We start from the raw sequence: 16,651 nt of genomic DNA, 5'->3' as shown, positions 1-16,651 counted from the left end.
ATAAAAAGGAATGAAGTTGAGTCATTTGTTGAGATGTGGATGAATCTAGAGACTGTCGTAAAGAGTGAAGTAAGTCAGAAAGAGAAAAACAAATATCGTATATTAATGCATGTATGTGGAACCTAGAAAAATGGTACAGATGAACCGGTTTGCAGGGCAGAAGTTGAGACACAGATGTAGAGAACAAACGTATGGACACCAAGGGGGTGGGGATGGTGATGTGCTGAATTGGGCGATTGGTATTGACATGTATACACTGATGTGTATAAAATTGATGACTGATAAGAACCTGCAGTACAAACAAACAAAACAACTAATACTAAAAAAAAAAAAAAAGGAATGAAATATTGACACACACTACAGCATGGCTGAACCTTGAAAGCATGGTCTCACTGAAAGAAGCCAGACACGACAGGCCACAAATTGAATGATTCCATTTCTATGAAATGACCCAAAGAAGTAAATCCATGGATACAGAAAGCAGAGCAGTGGTGACCAGGGACTGGGGTGACAGGAATGAGGAGTGACTGCTTATGGGGTGGTGGGATTATCTCTTGTGTTGATGAAAATGTTCTAAAATTTGTTCTGGTGTTGCTTGCACAAGTCTGTGAATATACTAAAAACCATTGAATTGTGTACTTTAAATGGGAGAATTGTGTGATATATTATCTCAATAAAGTGGTTAATAAAAGAAAAAATAGTTCCTTCATAAAAAATGCCTTCAAAAATCCTAGCTAAGCATGCCATCTGTTTCCTGTCAGGACTTGGGTTGATTACACTGATCAATGAATACTGAGTATTTTTTTAACATCTTTAGTGGAGTATAATTGCTTTACATTGCTGTATAACAAAGTGATTCAGCTATACGTATACGTATATCCCCATATCCCCTCCCTCTTAGGTCTCCCTCTCACCCTCCCTATCCCACAGCTCTAGGTGGTCACAAAGCACCGAGCTGATCTCCCTGTGCTATGCAGCTGCTTCCCACTAGCTATCTATTTTATATTTGGTAGTGTACATATGTCCATGCCACTCCTTCACTTTCTCCCAGCTTACCCTTCCCCTCCCTGTGTCCTCAAGTCCATTTTCTACAACTGTGTCTTTATTCCTGTTCTGCCCCTAGGTTCTTCAGAATCATTTTTTTTTTTTAGATTCCATATATGTGTGTTAGCATACGGTATTTGTTTTTCTCTTTCTGACTTACTTCAATTTGTATGACAGATGCTAGGTGCATCCACCTCACTACAAAAAACCAGATTTCATTCCTTTTCATGGCTGAGTAATATTCTATTGTATATATGTACCACATCTTCTTTATCAATTCATCTGTCGATGGACACTTAGGTTGTTTCAATATCCTGGGTATTGTAAATACAGCTGCAATGAACATGGTGGTATATGACTTTTTTTAAATTATGGTTTTCTCAGGGTATATGCCCAGCAGTGGGATTGCTGGGTCATATGGTAGTTCTATTTTTAGTTTTTTAAGGAACCTCCATAATGTTCTCCATAGTGGCTCTATCAATTTACATTCCCACCAACAGTGCAAGAAAGTTCCATTTTCTCCACACCCTTTCACACATTTATAGTTTGTAGATTGTTTGATCATGGCCATTCTGACCAGTATAAGGTGATACCTCATTGTAGTTTAGATTTGCATTTCTCTAATGATTAGTGATGTTGAGCATCCATTCATGTGTTTGTTGGGAATCTGTATATCTTCTTTGGAGAAATGTCTATTTAGATCTTTGGCCCATTTTTGGATTAGGTTGTTTGTTTTTTTGATATTGAGCTGCATGAGCTGCTTGTATATTTTGGAGATTAATCCTTTGTCAGTTGCTTCATTTGCAAATATATTCTCCCATTCTGAGGGTTGTCTTTTCGTCTTGTTTATGGTTTCCTTTGCTGTGCAAAAGCCTTTAAGCTTCATTAGGTCCCATTTTTTTATTTTTGTTTTTATTTCCCTTTCTCTAGGAGGTGGGTCAAAAAGGATCTTGCTGTGATTAATGTCATAGAGTGTTCTATGTTTTCCTCTAAGAGTTTGATAGTGTCTGGCCCTACATTCAGGTCTTTAATCCATTTTGAGTTTATTTTTGTGTATGGTGTTAGGAAGTGTTCTAACTTCATTCTTTCACATGCAGCTGTCCAGTTTTCCCAGCACCACTTATTGAAGAGGCTGTCTTTTCTCCATTGTATATTCCTGCCTCCTTTATGAAAAATAATGTGACCATATGTGCATGGGTTTATCTCTGGGCTTTCTATCCTATTCCATTGATCTATATTTCTGTTTTTGTGCCAGTACCATACTGTCTTGATTACTGTAGCTTTGTAGTAGAGTCTGAAGTCTAGGAGCTTGATTCCTCCAGCTCCATTTTTCTTTCTCAAGATTGCTTTCGCTATTCAGGGTCTTTTGTGTTTCCATGCAAATTGTGAATTTTTTTGTTCTAATTCTGTGAAAAATGCCAGTAGTAGTGTGAGAGGGATTGCATTGAACCTGTAGATGGCTTTGGGTAGTACAGTCATTTTCACAATGCTATTTCTTCCAATCCAAGAACATGATATATCTTGCCATCTGTTCATATCATCTTTAATTTCTTTCATCAGTATCTTATAGTTTTTGGCATACAGGTCTTTTGCCTCCTTAGGTAGGTTTAATCCTAGGTATTTTATTCGTTTTTGTTGCAATGGTAAATGGGAGTGTTTCCTTAATTTCTCTTTCAGATTTTTCATCATTAGTGTATAGGAATGCAGGAGATTTCTGTGCATTAATTTTGTATTCTGCAACTGTACCAAATTCATTGATTAGCTCTAGTAGTTTTCTCATACAGTCTTTAGGATTCCCTATGTATAGTATCATGTCATCTGCAAACAGTGACACCTTTACTTCTTCTTTTATGATTTGGATTCCTTTTATTTCTTTTTCTTCTCTGATTTAGCTGTGGCTAAAACCTCCAAAACTATGTTGAATAATAGTGGTGAGTGTCGACAAGCTTGTCTTGTTCCTGATCTTAGTGGAAAGGCTTTCAGTTTTTCACAATTAAGAATGATGTTGGCTGTGAGTTTGTCATATATGGCCTTTATTATGTTGAGGTAAGTTCCCTCTAAGCCTACTTTCTGGAGAGTTTTTATCATAAATCGGTGTTGAATTTTGTCAAAAGTTTTTTCTGCATCTATTGAGATGATCATATGGGTTTTATCCTTCAGTTTGTTAATATGGTGTATCACATTGATTGATTTGCATGCATTGAAGAATCCTTGCATCCCTGGGATAAACCCCACTTGATCATGGTGTATGATCCTTTTAATGTGCTGTTGGATTCTGTTTGCTTGTATTTTGTTGAGGACTTTTGCATGTATGTTCATCAGTGATATTGGCCTGAAGTTTTCTTTCTTTGTGACATATTTGTCTGGTTTTGGTATCAGGGTGATGGTGGCCTTGTAGAATGAGTTTGGGAGTGTTCCTCCCTCTGCAATATTTTGGAAGAGTTTGAGAAGGATAGGTGTTAGCTCTTCTCTAAGTGTTTGATAGAATTCGCCTGTGAAGCCATTTGGTCCTGGGCTTTTGTTTTTTGGAAGATTTTTAATCACAGTGTCAGATTCAGTGCTTGTGATTGGTATGTTTATATTTTCTATTTCTTCCTGGTTCAATCTTGGAAGGTTGTGCTTTTCTAAGAATTTGTCCATTTCTTCCAGATTGTCCATTTTAATGGCATATTGTTGCTTGTAGCAATTTCTCATGATCCTTTGTAATTCTGCAGTGTCAGTTGTTGCTTCTCCTTTTTCATTTCCAATTCTATTGATTTGAATCTTCTCCCTTTTTTTCTTGATGAGTCTGACTAATGGTTTATCAATTTTGTTTATCTTCTTAAAGAACCAGTTTTTAGTTTTATTGATCTTTGCTATTGTTTCCTTCATTTCTTTTTCATTTATTTCTGATCTGATCTTTATGATTTCTTTCCTTCTGCTAACTTTTTGGGTTTTTTGTTCTTCTTTCTCTAATTGTTTTAGGTGTAAGGTTAGGTTATTTATTTGAGATATTTCTTGTTTCTTGACGCAGGATTGTATTGCTATAAATTTCCCTCTTAGAACTGCTTTTGCTGCATCCCATAAGTTTTAGTTCATCATGTTTTCATTGTCATTTGTTTCTAGGTGTTTTTTGATTTCCTCTTTGATTTCTTCAGTGATCCCTTGGTTATTAAGTAGTGTATTGTGTAACCTCCAAATTTTTATATTTTTTACAGATTTTTTCCTGTAATTGATATCTAGTCTCATAGCATTGTGGTCAGAAAAGATACTTGATATGATTTTATTTTTCTTAAATTTACCAAGGCTTGATTTGTGTCCCAAGATATAATATATCCTGGAGAATGTTCCATGAGCACTTGAGAAGAATGTGTATTCTGTTGTTTTTGGATGGAATGTCCTATAAATATCAATTAAGTCCATCTTGTTTAATGTATCATTTAAAGCTTGTATTTCCTTATTTATTTTCATTTTGGATGATCTGTCTATTGGTGAAAGTGAGGTGTTAAACTCCCTTATGATTCTGTTACTGTCGATTTCCCCTTTTTATGGCTGTTAGCATTTACCTTATGTATTGAGGTGCTCCTATGTTGGGTGCATAAATATTTACAATTGTTATATCTTCTTCTTGGATTGATCCCTTGATCATTATGTAGTGTCCTTCTTTGTCTCTTGTAAGAGTCTTTATTTTTAAGTCTATTTTGTCTGTTATGAGAATTGCTACTCCAGCTTTCTTTTGATTTCCATTTGTATGGAATATCTTTTTCTATTCCCTCACTTTCAGTCTGTATCTGTCCCTAGGTCTGAAGTGAGTCTCTTATAAGCAGCATATACATGGGTCTTGTTTTTGTATCCATTCAACCAGTCTATGTCTTTTGGTTGGAGCATTTAACCCATTTACATTTAAGGTAATTATCCATATATATGTTCCTATTTCCATTTTCTTAATTGTTTTGGGTTTTTTATTGTAAGTGTTTTCCTTCTCTTTTTTTTTCCTGCCTAGAGAAGTTCCTTTACATTTGTTGTAAAGTTGGTTTGGTGGTGCTGAATTCTCTTAACTTTGCTTGTCTGTAAAGGTTTTAATTTCTCCGTCAAATCTGAATGAGATCCTTGCTGGGTAGAATAATCTTTGTTGTAGGTTTTTTCCTTTCATCACTTTAAATATGTCCTGCCACTCCCTTCTGGCTTGCAGAGTTTCTGCTGAAAGATCAGCTGTTAACCTTATGGGGATTCCCTTGTATGCTATTTGTTGTTTTTCCCTTGCTGCTTTTAATATTTTTCTTTGAATTTAATATTTGATAGCTTGATTAATATGTGTCTTGGTGTGTTTCTCCTTGGATTTATCCTGTATGGGACTTTCTGCACTTCCTGGACTTATTGACTATTTCCTTTCCCATATTAGGGAAATTTTCAACTATAATTTCTTCAAATATTTTCTCAGTCCCTTTCTTTTTCTCTTCTTCTTCTGTGGCCCCTATAATTTGAATGTTGGTGTGTTTAATGTTGTCCCATAAGTCTCTGAGACTGTCCTCAATTATTTTCATTCTTTTTTCTTCAATCTGCTCTATGTTAATTATTTCCACTATTTTGTCTTCCAGGTCACTTATCCGTTCTTCTGCCTCAGTTATTCATTTATTGATTCCCTCTAGAGAATTTTTAATTTCATTTTTTCTGTTGTTCTTCATTGTTTGCTCTTTAGTTCTTCTAGGTCCTTGTTAAATGTTTCTTGTAGTTTCTCCATTCTATTTCCATGATTTTGCATGCCTTTAGTATCAGTACTCTGAGTTCTTTTTCACGTAGACTGCCTATTTCCTCTTCATTTGTTTGGCCTTGTGAGTTTTTACTTTGATCCTTCATCTGTTGCATATTGGAAGATAATTGCTGTTTACTATATAGAATACTCAATGTGGATGAACAGTGAAAACAGAGCCCACAGTGACTGGAGCAGGCCCCTCAGCTGGGGACCCCACCCCTACCCCATGGTCCAGGCTGGCAACCTCTACCTCTCCCAGGATCCCCAAGCCTTTTGCATAATGCTGAATTGGGGGGAGCTGCAGGCAGTGAAATCCCTTGACTCAAAGCAAAGGCTTGGATGAGCACTGGGAGTGTGGCGGTGGTGGAGGGGTTGGTCTGTCCCTTTTAGGCTAGGCGGGGGAGCAGCAAAAGTGGAGGAAACCAGGAGCTAGGGAGATGGTGTCTATTTTTGTTTTCTGAAAAGGGATGCACAGGGGCCTGCAGGCAGTCAGGCAGCAGCTGAGGTGGGTCGTGCGCTGACAACTTTCTCATCACCTGGCTTGGAGGCTTCCAGCAAGGGGTCCCCGAGACTCGTCTCCTCCACCTCCTTGGCCTCGTTGGACTTGGAGTTGTGGACCCAGAGGCCGGAGTTGATGCAGTGATGCATGTGGTACTTCACATCAGTGGGGTCCATCTTGCTGACGGCATCTTGTAGAATCTGCACATCATTCACCTCAAAGCATTTCTGGAGCTCCTCAGGGAGGGACTCGTATACCTCAACAGGGTCCAGGCTGCTCGGCCAAGCTGCTGCTTGCACTCCTCCTCCTCGTACTCTCTCATGACCTTCTTGATGCGCAGCTTGGCCCGGCCCAGCACACAGCCTTTGAAGGCCTACAGCTCGTCATTGAAGCCCTGCATGTACTGATGGTCAGCAGTCTTGATCTTGGTGAAGAACTGCCAGAAGCAGGCACGGGGGTCCAGCTTCAGGCTCTTGGCCTGCTCCAGGATGAACTTCATGACAATGATCTGGTGGGCCACGTGCTCCATCAGTGCACATTTCTCCTCCACCTCTAGGTCAAGGCCCAAATGACCAGGTAGTTGGCAGTCTCCTTGCACACCAGGTGGACGTTGTCCAACAGGTACTTCTGGCTGTCATCCCAGCAGTGGAGCATGCCAAAGTACTTGCTCTGTTTCTCATACTTTTCCATGAAGGTTTTGTGTTTCTGCTCCCTCACCTCCTCCAACTCCACCTCCACCTGCTCAGGCTTTGTATTGACCATGCTCTTGCTGAAGCCGTTCTTGCTAAGCATGTCCACATTCCAGGGCATGTTCTTCTCCTTCTTGCACATCTCCTTTAGCTTCTGCTCTCAGCTTCACTCCTCCTTGTGCAGCTGCTGTGCCTCAGCCTACAGCCGTTCCAGCTCGGCCCTGCTGCCCTTGCCCTCAGCCACCCCCAGCTCCTTCAGCTTCTGCTGGCACTCGGACACCTGTCTTCTCATTTTGCTTAACTTACTGTGTTTGGGGTCTCCTTTTTGCTGGCTGCAGGTTCGTAGTTCCCATTGTTTTTGGTGTCTGCCCCCAGTGGGTAAGGTTGGTTCAATGGGTTGTGTAGGCTTCCTGGTGGAGGGGACTGGTGCCTGTGTTCTGGTGGATGAGGCTGGATCTTGTCTTTCTGGTGGGCAGAACCATTTCCAGTGGTGTACTTTGGGGTGTCTGTGACCTTATTATGATTTTAGGCACCCACTCTGCTAATGGGTGAGGATGTGTTCCTGTCTTGCTAGTTGTTTGGCATGGGGTGTCCAGCACGGGAGCTTGCTGGTCATTGAGTGGAGCTGGGTCTTAGCATTGAGATGGAGATCTCTGGGAGAGCTCTCGCCAATTGATATTACGTAGGGCCAGGTTGGCTCTGGTGGCCTAACATCCTGAATTCGGCTCTCCCACCTCAGAAGCTCAGGCCTGACACCCGGCCGGAGCATCAAGACCCTGTCAGCCACATGGCCACGTATGTAGGGAGTTTCTTGCCTTTTGGGAAGTCTGAGGTCTTCTGCCAGTGTTCAGTAGGTGTTCTGTAAGAGTTGTTCCACATGTAGATGTATTTTTGATGTATTTTTGGGGAGGAAGGTGATCTCCACGTCTCACTCCTCCATCATCTTGAAGGTCCTCCCCTGTCACCCTCAAACTCCAGGGTCAGTGAGAAAAGCAGTGAGCAATGAAGGGCTCAGTGTGGCTACTGCCAATACTGAGTATTATTATCATAAGTCCTAAACTTTTCATACCTTTTGTAGACACTATACATTTGGAAAACATGGTCATAAATGAAGAGCAGAGAATTCATGGAAGGTTCCTACAGAAAACAGGCACTGAGGATGTGAGGGCGATCTGGCCACAACAGCTGTCTCCCCTTTAATGGCCAAGGGTGATTTGGCTGATCTGAATATATATACATATATATTAGATAGCATGTAAGCTTTTTTGTTTCTTTTACCAGAGAAAGCAGTTTTGAAAAGAAACCAAGAAACTGGTAAAAAAGATAGTCAAAGGTGGCTCCTCTTTTATGTGCTTACTCTCCATGGCCTGCTTGTCCATCCATCTACAACCCCCGGCATGAGAATGCAAACAGACATTCCACTGAAGGGATTTCAAGGAAGGGAAGCAGTAACACACAGAAATGTTATTGAGTATGATGTTTGTAGGGTTGGTGGGAGAGTTTCTGTTGTTAAAGAACTCTGTCCCTTGCCCTAGGCACTCTGCCTGTTTAGGTGCAGGTGGGCAGCTTGCACTCTCACTCTCATAGTTTCTGCCTTGCAAGGCTTCCTCTCCTCATTCTCTGACCTCCTTTCTCCTTGTTGCTCTCTCTTGTCTGCCACGAGGATTATAGGCATGGTCACCCAGTACCACCTGGAGCCATCAATCTTTCAGTCAGGCAAAAGATTTTCCCAGAGTCAGATGATACAAAACTTACATAAAATCACATGTATCTACTTTGCTTTTCTATATGGCAAGCTTTTCCATTCATTAAAAATAAATCGTGGGAATGTAAATTGATACAACCACTATGGAGAACAGTATGGAGGTTCCTTAAAAAACTAAAAATAGAACTACCATACGACCCAACAATCCCACTACTGGGCATATACCCTGAGAAAACTATAATTCAAAAAGAGTCATGTGCCACAATGTTCATTGCAGCACTATTTACAATAGCCAGGACATGGAATCAACCTAAGTGTCCATTGACAGATGAATGGATAAAGAAGATGTGGCACATATATACAATGGAATATTATTCAGCCATAAAAAGCAAACAAAATTAAGTTATTTGTAGTGAGGTGGATGGACCTAGAGTCTGTCATACAAAGTGAAGTAAGTCAGAAAGAGAAAAACAAATACCGCATGTTAACAAATATATATGGAATCTAAAAAAAATGGTACTGATGAACCTAGTGGCAGGGCAGGAATAAAGATGCAGACATAGAGAATGGACTTGAGAACACGGGGAAGAGGGTAGGGTAAGCTGGGACGAAGTGAAAGAGTGCCATTGACATACATACACTACCAAATGTAAAATGGCTAGTGGGAAGCAGCCGCATAGCACAGGGAGATCAGCTCGGTGCTTTGTGACCACCTAGAGGGGTGGGATAGGGAGGGTGGGAGAGAGGGAGACAGAAGAGGGAAGAGATATGTGGACATATGTATATGTATAACTGCTTCACTTTGTTATAAAGCAGAAACTAACACACCATTGTAAAGCAATTATACTCCAATAAAGGTGTTGTACTCCAATAAAGGTGTTTAAAAAAAGATATGTGGATCGTTCCCTCAGGACCTCAACTGGTAAACACTGTCTGCACATTTACATCACGTTCTCATTTTACAGTAGATAATAAAAATAAAGCTAGCTGTTTCCAGCCCTGCTCTGATCCTCTGTGAGAAATAGAAACTGTCAGAGATGAAACAGTAACACATAAGCAACCCTGGCATCTTTCAGCCCCTTATAGGAAATTCTGAGGTATGGAAAGAAAACAACTGCAAAATCAATGGTCCAGTTCGTATTTTAAATAACGAAGAAGACTGAAGTAGACTCTTCCAGATCATCACCCTATCATATCTAAACTACCCAGGCGTGTCCCCACACAAATCTCTGGCTAAATCTGCAAGGGGCAGTACCGTCTCCTCGAAGACTCCCACCACTCGATCCAGAAAGCCTAGATTTATACCAGAGGGAAAAAGTTAATAGGCATGAAGCCTATTGAATTAAATGTGGATAGCAGGTCCTATTGAAAGAAGAGCCCTTCTCTGTTATCTTTGCAGGATGCATTGTTAAGAGACATCTGGAGATGCATGCAAATAAGGCATTGACCTCTTTGGGATGCAGCAGCATTCAGGTTAGTGACACGGATGAAGTGACCAAAAGATGTGAGGTCTGTGGCGTATTTCAATAGGAAGAAGGGAAAATATATCAGAAAACAAACCCATAAAGAGGCACTTAACACAGTCCCCAAGATATATGATCTGTTAACAGAAGAACAGACCTTTAAAAACTGTCCTAGATATGGTTTGGAGTATTCTCAGCCTAGTTTTGGCAAATTCTGTGTACAAAATTGCATAGGAAGTCATTAAAAAAAAATCATGCTTGGGTCCCACCCTCAGATACTGTGATTTAATTGGAATGGGGTATAGCCTGGACATTATGATTTTTTAAAAGTTTCCCAAATGATTCTAATGTGCAGTAAGGTTCAAGCACCAGTGGAAATCACTATATTAGACCATACAGGGTTTTGTTTCTATTCAACCAACATAGCATTTACCAACCCATTCTATAATTGTATTTTCATTAAAAGCAAAAATTAAAATCACTTATCAATTAAATATAGTGGAATGGGAACATGCAGTGTAGAAGACCTGGGCCCGCAGCTCTGCCAGTGTATTTACACAGGCTTAAAGTCCCCAGATTTGTCTGGATCTGGGCTTCATCAGCTATAACATGAAAAGAAGATTCACGACCAACAGATTTGTTCTCCTAGCACTGTGAAGTATTGTCCTATTTAAACTACACTCAGTTTTGTGACTGTTTACTGGTTATTACAGATGAGAAGATGAACTCAGAATATTCCAGCTCGCATAACTACTAAGTGTGAAAATGAGGGCTTGAAACCTGGCCCTGCTGCACCCAGGTGGGCCAGTCAGATTCATCTCACTAACATCTTGATGCTCTCAAGAAGCCCCAAGAGCCTTAAAATTCTGTAGGACTATCAGCTACAAATATGATCAAAACTACCAGTTGCTCAAGGAATGTATCATACCGGGGTAAAGGATAGAAAGCAGTGGCACATTTTATTGTTTTTCAAGAAGGATGAGTGTTAAACACTACCAAAAAAATTCTTCTTCTTAACGGGATTTAACATCTCCTTATACCCAAGGGCTTAAAAAATGCATGAGACCCAATTGCAGAATGTGACTCAGCAAGAAAAGCCACCAAACAAATTAATAACAAAATCCAGGCCAAAAGAAATAAGAAGAGATAACAATCCTGAAAGATGCCCAAGATAAAAAGCTAGTGAGATCCACTAATGTGCAAAACTTATCTTCAATGAAAATTTCATAATTTTATATTTTCTGAAATACTGATATAAAACTAATTAATATAAGAGAAAAATTTTCTTAGAGAAATTTAATTAATATAAGAGAAACTAATTAATTATAATTAATTAATTATATTTAATTAATATAAGAGAAAAATATATTAGAAAGATGACTAGAAAATAGGAGACCATGGGAATTATCTGAGCATCATAATAAACAGTTATAATATTTTCATTATACGTATTGGATAGAATTGGATATTGGATTTTTCTCAAAGGAAACACAAACTAAAATATTTGATCTAAGATCTGAGAATAAAAGGTTTTTAACAAAGCAAAGTAAAAAATAGATATACTTTTCATGCTGAATCTCATTTTAAGTAACTACCAACATCATTAAAAACTTCTGCCTAATAATAAATGGTCAATTCCTTGTGAATCTTGTAGGGAACTGGTGAAACTTGTAGGAGGGCATAGAAAAATAAAGGGTACACTGGGAAATAATCATCAGGTAAATGCATTATTTCCCTTATGTCTAATGTATCTCACAGAAACTACTCAGACCTCTTCATGGCAATTCATTATTCATTCATTCACCTGACAAAAATTTATGGAGTTGGGGGGAAGCGCAAGATGGCAGAAGAGTAAGATGCGGAGATCACCTTCCTTCCCACAGATACAGTAGAAATACATCTACACGTGGAACTGCTCCTACAGAACACCCACTGAATGCTGGCAGAAGACGTCAGACCTCCCAAAAGGCAAGAAAATCCCCACGTACTTGGGTAGGGCAAAAGAAAAAAGAAATAACAAAGACAAAAGAATAGGGATGGGACCTGCACCAGTGGGAGGGAGCCGTGAAGGAGGAAAGGTTTCCACACTAGTCTAGGAAGCCTATTCGTGGGCAGAGACTGCGGGTGGCAGAGGGGGGAAGCTTCAGAGCCACGGAGGAGAGCACAGCCACAGGGGTGCGGAGGGCAAAGTGGAAAGATTCCTGCATGGAGGATTGGTGCCGAGTAGCACTCACCAGCCTGAGAGGCTTGTCTGCTCACCCGCCAGGGCGGGCGGGGGCTGGGACCTGAGGCTCAGGCTTCGGTGCTAGCCAGGAGGGAGTCCGGGAAAAAGTCTGCAGCTGCCGAAGAGACAAGAGACTTTTTCTTGCCTCTTTGTTTCGCAGCGCACAAGGAGAGGGGATTCAGAGCGCTGCCTAAACAAACTCCAGAGATGGGCGCAAACCGCGGCTCTCAGTGCAGATCCCACAGCAATAGGGGCGCAGAGGGAAAAACGGAGAGATTCCTGCACGGAGGCTTGGCGCCGAGCAGCGCTCACCAGCCCGAGAGGCTTGTCTGCTCACCCACTGGGGCGGTCGGGGGCTGGGAGCTGAGGCTCGGGCTTCGGTGCTAGCTGGGAGGGAGTCCGGGAAAAAGTCTGCAGCTGCCAAAGAGGCAAGATACATTTTCTTGCCTCTTTGTTTCGCGGTGCGCAAGGAGAGGGGATTCAGAGTGCCGACTAAACGAACTCCAGAGACGGGCGTGAGCCGCGGCTATCAGCGCAGACCCCAGAGACGGGCAGGAGACGCTAAGGCTGCTGCTGCCGCCACCAAGAAGCCTGTGTGCGAGCACAGGTCACTCTCCACACTGCCCCTCCTTGGACCCTGTGCAGCTCGCCACTGCCAGGGTCTCGTGATCCAGGGACAGTTACGCCAGGAGAACACACGGCAGGCCTCAGGCTGCTGCAACATCACGCCCCTCTGCAGTCACGTCCCTCTGCAGTCGCAAGCTCGCCCTGCATACATGCCCCTTGCTCCCCCCCAGCCTGAGTGAGCCAGAGCCCCCGAAGCAGCTGCTCCTTTAACCCCGTCCTGTCTGGGTGGGGAACAGACGCCCTCAGGCGACCTACACGCAGAGGGGAGTCCAAATCCAAAGCTGAACCCCGGGAGCTGTATGAACAAAGAAGAGAAAGGGAAATCTTGCCCAGCAGCCTCAGAAGCAGCGGATTAAAGCTCCACAAACAACCTGATGTGCCTGCATCTGCTGAATACTTGAATAGACAACGAATCATCCCAAATTCAAGAGGTGGACTTTGGGAGCAGGATATATTAATTTTCCCCTTTTCCATACGTGTTTTTTTTTCTTAAAAAAAATTTTTTTCCTAATAAATGTTTTCTTAATAATTTTTTCCTTATTTTCTATTTTTAGAAATTAAAAAAAATTTTAATAAGTTTTTTCATATTTTTAATTTAAAAAATTAAAAAAAATTTTTCTTAATACATTTTTTTTAATAAATTTTTTTTAAAACTTTGGGTTTATTTATTTATTTATTTATTTATGGCTGTGTTGGGTCTTCGTTTCTGTGCGAGGGCTTTCTCTAGTTGCCGCAAGTGGGGGCGACTCTTCATCGCAGTGCGCAGGCCTATCATTATCGCGGCCTCTCTTGTAGCGGAGCACAGGCTCCAGACGCGCAGGCTCAGTAGTTGTGGCTCACGGGCCTAGTTGCTCCGCGGCATGTGGGATCCTCCCAGACCAGGGCTCGAACCCGTGTCCCCTGCATTGGCAGGCAGATTCTCAACCACTGCGCCACCAGGGAAGCCCTATTTTTTTTCTTAATAATTTTTATTCTTATTTTTTACTATAAAAATTAATAAATCTATTTTTAAAAATTAAAAAAAAATTTTTTTCTGAATACATTTATTCTTAATAATTTTTTCTTACTTTTTATTATAATAGCTTTATTTTATTTTATTTTATCCTCTTCATTTCTTTCTTTCTATTTTTTTCTCCCTTTTATTCTGAGCCATGTGGATGAAAGGCTCTTGGTGCTCCAGCCAGGCATCAGGGCTGTGCCTCTGAGGTGGGAGACCCAACTTCAGAACACTGGTCCACAAGAGACCTCCCAGCTCCATGTAATACCAAACGGCAAAAATCTCTCAGAGATCTCCATCTCAACATCAACACCCAGCTTCACTCAACGACCAGCAAACTACAGTGCTGGACACCCTATGCCAAACAACTAGCAAGACAGGAACACAGCCCCATCCATTAGCAGAGAGGCTGCCTAAAATCATAATAAGGCCACAGACACCCCAAAACACATCACCAGACATGGACGTGCCCACAAGAAAGACAAGATCCAACCTCATCCACCAGAACACAGGCACTAGTCCCCTCCACCAGGAAGCCTACACAACCCACTGAACCAACCTTAGCCACTGGGGACAGACACCAAAAACAACGGGAACTACAAACCTGCAGTCTGTGAAAAGGAGACCCCAAACACAGTAAGATAAGCAAAATGAGAAGACAAAAAAAAAAAAAAAAAAACAGCAGATGAAGGAGCAGGGTCAAAACACACCAGACCTAACAAATGAAGAGGAAATAGGCAGTCTACCTGAAAAAGAATTCAGAATAATGATAGTAAAGATGATCCAAAATCTTGGAAATAGAATAGACAAAATGCAAGAAACATTTAACAAGGACGTAGAAGAACTAAAGAGGAACCAAGCAATGATGAAAAACACAATAAATGAAATTAAAAATACTGTAGATGGGATCAATAGCAGAATGACTGAGGCAGAAGAACGGATAAGTGACCTGGAAGATAAAATAGTGGAAATAACTACTGCAGAGCAGAATAAAGAAAAAAGAATGAAAAGAACTGAGGACAGTCTCAGAGACCTCTGGGACAACATTAAATGCACCAACATCCGAATTATAGGGGTCCCAGAAGAAGAAGAGAAAAAGAAAGGGACTGAGAAAATATTTGAAGAGATTATAGTTGAAAACTTCCCTAATATGGGAAAGGAAATAGTTAATCAATTCCTGGAAGCAAAGAGAGTCCCATACAGGATAAATCGAAGGAGAAACACGCCAAGACACATATTAATCAAACTGTCAAAAATTAAATATAAAGAAAACATATTAAAAACAGCAAGGGAAAAACAACAAATAACACACAAGGGAATCCCCATAAGGTTAACAGCTGACCTTTCAGCAGAAACTCTGCAAGCCAGAAGGGAGTGGCAGGATATACTTAAAGTCATGAAGGAGAAAAACCTACAACCAAGGTTACTCTACCCAGCAAGGATCTCATTCAGATTTGATGGAGAAATTAAAACCTTTACAGACAAGCAAAAGCTGAGAGAGTTCAGCACCACCAAACCAGCTTTACAACAAATGCTAAAGGAACTTCTCTTGGCAAGAAACACAAGAGAAGGAAAACACCTACAATAACAAACCCAATACATTTAAGAAAATGGGAATAGGAACATACATATCGATAATTACCTTGAATGTAAATGGATTAAATGCTCCCACCAAAAGACACAGGCTGGCTGAATGGATAGTAAAACAAGACCCATATATATGCTGTCTACAAGACACCCACTTCAGACCTAGAGACACATACAGATTGAAAGTGAGGGGATGGAAAAAGATATTCCATGCAAATGGAAATCAAAAGAAAGCTGGAGTAGCAATTCTCATATCACACAAAATGACTTTAAAATAAAGACTATTACAAGAGACAAAGAAGGACACTATATAATGATCAAGGGATCGATCCAAGAAGAAGATATAACAATTGTAAATATTTATGCACCCAACATAGGAGCACCTCAGTACATAAGGCAAATACTAACAGCCATAAAAGGGGAAATCGACTGTAACACAATCATAGTAGGGAACTTTAACACCCCAGTCTCACCAATGGACAGATCATCCAAAATGAAAATAAATAACGAAACACAAGCTTTAAATGATACATTAAACAAGATGGACTTAATGGATATTTATAGGACATTCCACCCCAAAACAACAGAATACACATTTTTCTCAAGTGCTCAGGGAACATTCTCCAGGATAGATCATATCTTGGGTCACAAATCAAGCCTTAGTAAATTTAAGAAAATTGAAATCGTATCAAGTATCTTTTCCGACCACAACGTTATGAGACTAGATATCAATTACAGGAAAAGACCTGTAAAAAATACAAACACATGGGGGCTACACAATACACTACTTAATAACGAAGTGATCACTGAAGAAATCAAAGGGAAAATTCAAAAATACCTAGAAACAAATGACAATGGAGACACGATGACCCAAAACCTATGGGATGCAGCAAAAGCAGTGCTAAGAGGGAAGTTTATACCAATACAATCCTACCTCAAGAAACAGGAAACATCTCGAATAAACAACCTAACCTTGCACCTAAAGCAATTAGAGAAAGAAGAGCAAAAAAACCCCAAAGCTAGCAGAAGGAAAGAAATCATAAAGATCAGATCAGAAATCAATGAAAAAGAAATGAAGGAAACA

At 40.6% G+C, this 16,651-nt stretch overlaps 1 pseudogene; it reads right to left on the bottom strand.

The window, feature by feature from the left end:
* Nucleotides 1-6,265: 6,265 nt before the first annotated feature.
* Nucleotides 6,266-7,256, bottom strand: LOC103005807 (hsp90 co-chaperone Cdc37-like; annotated as a pseudogene).
* Nucleotides 7,257-16,651: the final 9,395 nt, after the last annotated feature.

This window comes from Balaenoptera acutorostrata, chromosome 5 (assembly GCF_949987535.1).
Source record: "Balaenoptera acutorostrata chromosome 5, mBalAcu1.1, whole genome shotgun sequence".
In the NCBI taxonomy this organism is placed as follows: domain Eukaryota; kingdom Metazoa; phylum Chordata; class Mammalia; order Artiodactyla; family Balaenopteridae; genus Balaenoptera; species Balaenoptera acutorostrata.
Note: the sequence above shows the minus strand (reverse complement) of the source record. Positions and strands in the feature narration are given on the sequence as shown.